This window comes from Lucilia cuprina, chromosome 5 (genome assembly GCF_022045245.1).
Source record: "Lucilia cuprina isolate Lc7/37 chromosome 5, ASM2204524v1, whole genome shotgun sequence".
NCBI classification, from domain to species: Eukaryota; Metazoa; Arthropoda; class Insecta; order Diptera; family Calliphoridae; genus Lucilia; species Lucilia cuprina.
The window spans coordinates 8,236,123-8,243,653 of NC_060953.1; the positions used below are offsets into that span (position 1 = coordinate 8,236,123).

Genomic DNA, 7,531 nt, shown 5'->3' on the forward strand with positions numbered 1-7,531 from the left:
GTTCTAGTTCTGTTCTAGTTCTGTTCTAGTTCTGTTCTAGTTCTGTTCTAGTTCTGTTCTAGTTCTGTTCTAGTTCTGTTCTAGATCAGTTCTAGTTCTGTTCTAGTTGAGTTCTAGTTCAGTTCTGGTGCAGTTATAGTTCAGTTCTAGTTACGTTCTAGTTCTGTTCTAGTTCAGTTCTGGTTCAGTTTTAGTTCAGTTCTAGTTCAGTTTTAGTTCTAGTTCAGTTCAAAATCTGGACTTGTTCGTTTAAATACCTACTGCCTTATTGATAAACATTTATCAAAGGTTTATAAAACAATTTTTCATAAAAATTTTGTTCTATAAATTATTGATAAATCTTTATTTATATATCTAGTCTATATTGATGTTCACTTTAAGAAAAACTCTTTATAATTTCTTTTTCAAAGATAATAGTTTTCCTTTTCTGTCGAATTACAAAAATTCTATACAAACTTGTACATTTTACTAAAAACAAAAATCAACAATATATACTAATTAAAAAAATTATAAATATAAATAAATATAACAAAAACCCACATATAAATTTTGTAAGTTGTCAGTATTTATTATACATATACAAATAATATATAAATTAAAAATAAAAACTGTATTTAAACTATAAATATAAAACACTCTCAAATATAGAAAAAAATATAAATTTGAAATACAAGTTTTTTTTTTTAGAAAAATTTAAACAAAAAAATAAATTTCTTTTATAAACTTGTATAAAACATATTTAAATACATAAAGTATTTAAAATGCATATTTATATATAAATTATACATTTAAAATACATAAAATATAAGACATTTAAAAATAAACATTATTTTCTATTTATACATAAAACAAACAAATACAATTATATAAACATAAATATATAAAAATATATATTAATAAATATTTATAAATATTTTATTTTACAAAAACACAAAAAAAAAACCCTAAAGGCTAAAAACAAAATTTTTAAGTTTTAAAAGAAATTATTTTGTAAAATTTCTTTTAATTAATTAAAATATGATTGGAAATTATAAAAATTTCGAAAAAAAAAATATAATAAATTTAAAAACACAAAATAATGAAACATTTTTTTTATATATATATTTATAAAAATATACATATAAATAATTTACAATTTAAGTTTAATATTTAATGATAAAATAACAAGAAATATTTAAAAAATTATTGTTTTATTTAAATTTATTTTATACAATACTGTGTGGTAGCTATATATTTTTTTATTTTAATTTTTTTGTTTTTATTTTTAAATTTATTTTAAAAGCGAATTTTTTTCTTCAATATTAAAATTTTATTTATAAAATTTAATTTAATTTTTTTAAATATGAAAACAAAATTTATTAATAACAAACAACGGAGAAAATAAACTCAAAATCATATTAATCAAGTTTATATATTACATATAAAACAAAAACAAGAAAAGAAAATACACAAAGTAAAATAATATAAAAACACAAAATAATTATTAAAATAATAAAAATAAAAAAATCCATAAAAAATTGCTTTCGAAAAGTTTAAAATCTAAAAAAGATATATGTGTTTTATTTTTAAAAAAAATTTCTAATTTAAGAAAATTAGAAACTTTATTCAATTCCAAATCAGTTCTAGTTAATTTTAAGATAAGTTCTATTTCAGTTCTAGTTCTATTCTAAATCATAAATTATATATAGTTCAGATCAAATTTAGTTCTTGTTGCCTTCTAGTTTACTTCTAGATCATTTTTAGGTTAAGTTCTAGTTCTCTTTCGCTTTAGTTTAGTACTAGTTTAACTCTTATCTAATTCTCAACTAGTTAGATATAAATTTAGTTTTAGTTCTGTTCCATATTAGTTCAAATTTTCTTCTTCTGTTCTAATTATGTGCTAGTTCTACCGTAGTTATTTTCTAGTTATATTAAAGATCTATTCGAGTACAGTTCTAAAACAATTCACTTTTAGTACAAAGTGTATTTTTAAAACTTGTTTATGTTATTTTTTTCGTAATAACATCTGTTCCATTCACTTCACATTTATCACTATAACATTTTACCGTTAAAAACTATGTACATTACAACACTATATTTCTTTTAACAATATATAATCACTTATCAACACTCAACCCTCACATTCGCATTAATCTATCCGTTCAATTCAATTCACTTAATCACTATACCTTTTTACCGTTAAAAACTATGTACTTTACAACACTATATTTCTTTTAACAATAAACAAACACTTATCAACACTCAACCCTCACATTCGCGTTAATCTTTTACATCATTTCAATTCAATTCACATAACATTTATCACTATACCATTTTACCGTTAAAAACTAATTACTTTACAACACTATATTTCTTTTAATAATAAACAACCACTTACCAACACTCTACACCCACATTAGCATTAATCTATTACAATACTCTGACAGCTAAATGACAACAATAACAACATAACATAAACAAGCTAAAATGCAATTCTTTTGCATACAAAGTTTTTGAGCAAAACAAATAAAACGGCTTTTTTTGGGGGATTTTGCGCTCTTTGGCAGGGTGAAAATAGAAAATAAATAATAAAGAAAATAGAAAGAAAAATTTTGTATAATTATTTGACAAGTAGTGATAGCTTACGAAGCGGACAAACGCATTTAAATAGTGAAGCCATAAGGAACATAAACGCGGATGAAATAAAAGAAAAAAATAATAAATTGTAACATTTCTAAAGTGGTGAAAAGTAAAAAAAAATCCAATTGGATTTAATAAACTTATAAAAAATAAATAGTTTAAATAAGAAAATAAAACAATAGTGTTGTAAAAGAAAATTAAAGTGATCCATTTGTTTTCTAAAAAGGGAAGAAAGTGAAAAATTCTTTCTTCCTTTTTTTTTTTAACTTTAACACAAAAGAAATTTTCTTTTTATGGTGTGGTTGCAGCCATTAAGAACTTGGGTGTATCAGAGTATTTCCAATAACTTGACTATTCAATGAGGCAAGCAACGTGCTGGTAGCATTGTTTTCTAGACTCCACTTAACATGATGTCAAGCTGTAAATTAAATGGAGTCTTTGCTAACGTATGATTGAATAAAAAAACCTTTGCTAATAAAAAAAAACTATAAAAAAACCTGTTGTTAATAAATTCTACAGGAAAAATACTCTAAACAACAACAAGAATAAGTTTACTTCAATAAAAAACAAATACTGCATTACATGAAAAAAAGAACAATCATGCTTTTGTGAATGAAAAAAGAAAAAATCGATTGTGTGCCCATTTTTCTTTTTATTTGTGAAAAGTAAAAAATCAACAACAATAAAAAGTAATAACAAGAAAACGAAAAAAATGAAAAACCTAAAATAACAAAAAGAAAACAAAAACAAATAATTGAAATAATATTGCAAAAAAAGCAACAAAAACCCTTTTGCTCTCCCCCTTTTTGTCTATCAATGACTCATTAAACGAACAATAACAACAACTACTAAACAGTTGCAATTGAATTGTCAACGAAAAAAAACAAAATAAATTAAACCCGTTATATATTAATTTGTCGTGTTCTTTCTTGCATTCATCCCCGTTAAATGTTTTAAAACGCGTGTGTTGTCATTAATTTGAAGTGTTTTTTCAGTAGTTTTTATTTAATTTAATATTTGTGTGCATGTTAAATAATTAATAAATTAAAAAACGTTAGTGTTTTTTGCCCGCTACTTTTCTGCGGTCTGAAACCATGAAAAATCACAAGAAATATGCTAAACTACCCCAAGATTTAGATTTAAGTTTTCAAGAACAATTAGATTCGGTTGTGGACACTGCTGTGGCTGATGATTATAATTTAAGTGCTGGTTCTGGTTTAGACGAGGACGACGATAATATTTTAGACGATCAGGAAGACGACGAAGACGAAGACGAGGAAGAAGACGAAATTGTTATAGCCACAGCAGCGGCAGCTGCAGCTGGTCTTACCGGTGCAGGTGGTGGTGTACGTTTAGCAAGTGCAACGGCAGCGGCTAGGAAACAACAGTTGAATCGTAAGGTGTTGGCTGGTTTGGGAAGAGATAGTGTTATAGAGGTAAGTAGAAATATTATTGTTTAAGTTTATAATGAAATATTTTGAATATAAGTTTAGTTTTGTCCAAGTTCAGTTCTTGTTTAGTCATAGATCAGTTATAGTTCAGTTCTAGTTCAGTTCTAGTTTAGTTCTAGTTCTAGTTCAGTTCTAGTTCAGTTCTAGTTCAGTTCTAGTTCAGATCTAGTTCAGTTCTAGTTCAGTTCTAGTTCAGTTCTAGTTCAGTTCTAGTTCAGTTCTAGTTCAGTTCTAGTTCAGTTCTAGTTCAGTTCTAGTTCAGTTCTAGTTCAGTTCTAGTTCAGTTCTAGTTCAGTTCTAGTTCAGTTCTAGTTCTAGTTCAGTTCTATTTCAGTTCTATTTCTTTCCTAGTTCAGTTCTTGTTCTAGTTCAGTTCTAGTTCAGTTCTAGTTCAGTTCTAGTTCAGTTCTAGTTCAGTTCTAGTTCAGTTCTAGTTCAGTTCTAGTTCAGTTCTAGTTCAGTTCTAGTTCAGTTCTAGTTCAGTTCTAGTTCAGTTCTAGTTCTGTTCTAGTTCTGTTCTAGTTCTGTTCTAGTTCTGTTCTAGTTCTGTTCTAGTTCTGTTCTAGTTCTGTTCTAGTTCTGTTCTAGTTCTGTTCTAGTTCTGTTCTAGTTCTGTTCTAGTTCTGTTCTAGTTCTGTTCTAGTTCTGTTCTAGTTCTGTTCTAGTTCTGTTCTGGTTCAGTTCTGGTTCAGTTCTAGTTATGTTCTAGTTCTGTTCTAGTTCTGTTCTAGTTCTGTTCTAGTTCTGTTCTAGTTCTGTTCTAGTTCTGTTCTAGTTCTGTTCTAGTTCTGTTCTGGTTCTGTCCTAGTTCTGTTCTGTTCTAGTTCTGTTCTAGTTCTGTTCTAGTTCTGTTCTAGTTCTGTTCTAGTTCTGTTCTAGTTCTGTTCTAGTTCTGTTCTAGTTCTGTTCTAGTTCTGTTCTAGTTCTGTTCTAGTTCTGTTCTAGTTCTGTTCTAGTTCTGTTCTAGTTCTGTTCTAGTTCTGTTCTAGTTCTGTTCTAGTTCTGTTCTAGTTCTGTTCTAGTTCTGTTCTAGTTCTGTTCTAGTTCTGTTCTAGTTCTGTTCTAGTTCTGTTCTAGTTCTGTTCTAGTTCTGTTCTAGTTCTGTTCTAGTTCTGTTCTAGTTCTGTTCTAGTTCTGTTCTAGTTCTGTTCTAGTTCTGTTCTAGTTCTGTTCTACTTCTGTTCTAGTTCTGTTCTAGTTCTGTTCTAGTTCTGTTCTAGTTCTGTTCTAGTTCTGTTCTAGTTCTGTTCTAGTTCTGTTCTAGTTCTGTTCTAGTTCTGTTCTAGTTCTGTTCTAGTTCTGTTCTAGTTCTGTTCTAGTTCTGTTCTAGTTCTGTTCTAGTTCTGTTCTAGTTCTGTTCTAGTTCTGTTCTAGTTCTGTTCTGTTCTAGTTCTAGTTCTGTTCTAGTTCTGTTCTAGTTCTGTTCTAGTTCTGTTCTAGTTCTGTTCTAGTTCTGTTCTAGTTCTGTTCTAGTTCTGTTCTAGTTCTGTTCTAGTTCTGTTCTAGTTCTGTTCTAGTTCTGTTCTAGTTCTGTTCTAGTTCTGTTCTAGTTCTGTTCTAGTTCTGTTCTTGTTCTGTTCTAGTTCTGTTCTAGTTCTGTTCTAGTTCTGTTCTAGTTCTGTTCTAGTTCTGTTCTAGTTCTGTTCTAGTTCTGTTCTAGTTCTAGTTCTGTTCTAGTTCTGTTCTAGTTCTGTTCTAGTTCTGTTCTAGTTCTGTTCTAGTTCTGTTCTAGTTCTGTTCTAGTTCTGTTCTAGTTCTGTTCTAGTTCTGTTCTAGTTCTGTTCTAGTTCTGTTCTAGTTCTGTTCTAGTTCTGTTCTAGTTCTGTTCTGGTTCTGTTCTAGTTTTGTTCTAGTTCTGTTCTAGTTCTGTTCTAGTTCTGTTCTAGTTCTATTCTAGTTCTGTTCCAGTTCTGTTCTAGTTCTGTTCTAGTTATGTTCTAGTTCAATTATAGTTCAGTGTTAGTTCAGTTATGCTTCAGTTCTAGTTTAGTTATTCTTCATTTCTTGTTGTGTTTAGCAAATGCTTAAAGTATTTGTTAATGGAATCAAAAATCTTGAAAATTTACAGAAAAATTATCATGTTGATCTCGGAAAAATGTATTTTCGTGATTGTCCTAATTACAGTTTTAGATCTCAAGGGTATTATTCCCTTATCGATCAATGTCCCATTTTAAATTTTAATTTTAAACACATATTTGAGATTCCATTCTACTTACATAAATTTTTAGCAAAAACTGTTTGTTAATTTAACCATAAGTAGATTTTGTTGGTTATTTTATTTGTATTACATTGGACATTATTTTCGATTATATGTGCTTGATTAATTTTTTCTATAGAAATGTTATTAATTCCCCAGATGATTACATACAATAACAACTATACAATAATCCTAATATCCTTTTTAGATTTATTTCTACATTTGTATTATTGTAGGTTGTATTTATTTTGTAAAAAAAAGGATTTTAAGCAAACCTTTGTTTGCTTGATTTATTTTTAAATAAAATTGTGATTTTTCTTAATATTAAAAAAGAAACCAGCAACAGTAAGGGAAATAGTTATAAATAAAGTATAATAGAAATAATTTTTTTCGTATTACTATTATTATTATTTTATTAGTCTATTACGACATTTATTTTAAAAAGCAAAACATTTTTAATGAAATCGAATATTTTTTAAACCAAAAATGTCAAAAAGTCATTTAAAGTAAACCATTACAGAAAGTTTTACAAAGTTCTACTTCTCCTCCTCTTTCACAATTGCCCTGACAACTGCAACTATCTTTATCTGCTCTTTTCTTTATGGTCCGTCATCCCTACGCCTGGATCGTAAATAATAATTGATGGTTTTGCCATAATGACAATCAATAATCCTCTTAAAAATGTGGTTGTTCCTGTAAGGTTGCTTGGTTGTGCCTGTGGCAAAGTCTGCTTATTTAAGTTGTCTATCAAAAGAGGCGAAAATAAAAACGTGTAAATAGTTTTCTTAATAAATTATTAAAGTAAAAAAGAAAATTCAAAAACAAAACATTGTAACTAAACAGAAGTCTATAGTAAAATATGGGGAATTAAATCAGCTTTATATATACATAGTTTGACATCATAAGACATACAACAAAAAAATCCTTTGTAAATATCCTAGAGATACAACATCAGTCTTATTGAACGGTTTTATCATTAATTTTATACTAAAAATATTACAACAAAAATAAATTTTAAAATGAACAAATAGCCTTGTTAGTGTTACAATGTTTTGAACAGCACTTCAGCCTTTGGTGACACTTCCTAGCAGTTGGTAGTAGTATATGAAGCTCATATCGTTTGGAACATCAATTATTTCTAGTTCAAGTTTATTTATAGTTCTAGTTTAGATCTAGTTCAGTTCTAGTTCAGTTCTAGTTCAGTTCTAGTTCAGTTCTAGTTCAGTTCTAGTTCAGTTCTAGTTCAGTTCTAGTTCAGTTCTAG

The 7,531-nt window shown here is 27.6% G+C and overlaps 1 long non-coding RNA gene across 1 annotated transcript; it reads left to right on the plus strand.

Annotated features, from left to right (window-relative positions):
- Window positions 1-2,468: 2,468 nt before the first annotated feature.
- On the plus strand, window positions 2,469-3,066 carry LOC124420138. The gene is made up of 2 exons (XR_006941058.1): window positions 2,469-2,728; window positions 2,928-3,066. It is a non-coding gene; the product is annotated as an uncharacterized LOC124420138 (long non-coding RNA).
- The last annotated feature ends 4,465 nt before the right edge of the window (window positions 3,067-7,531 follow it).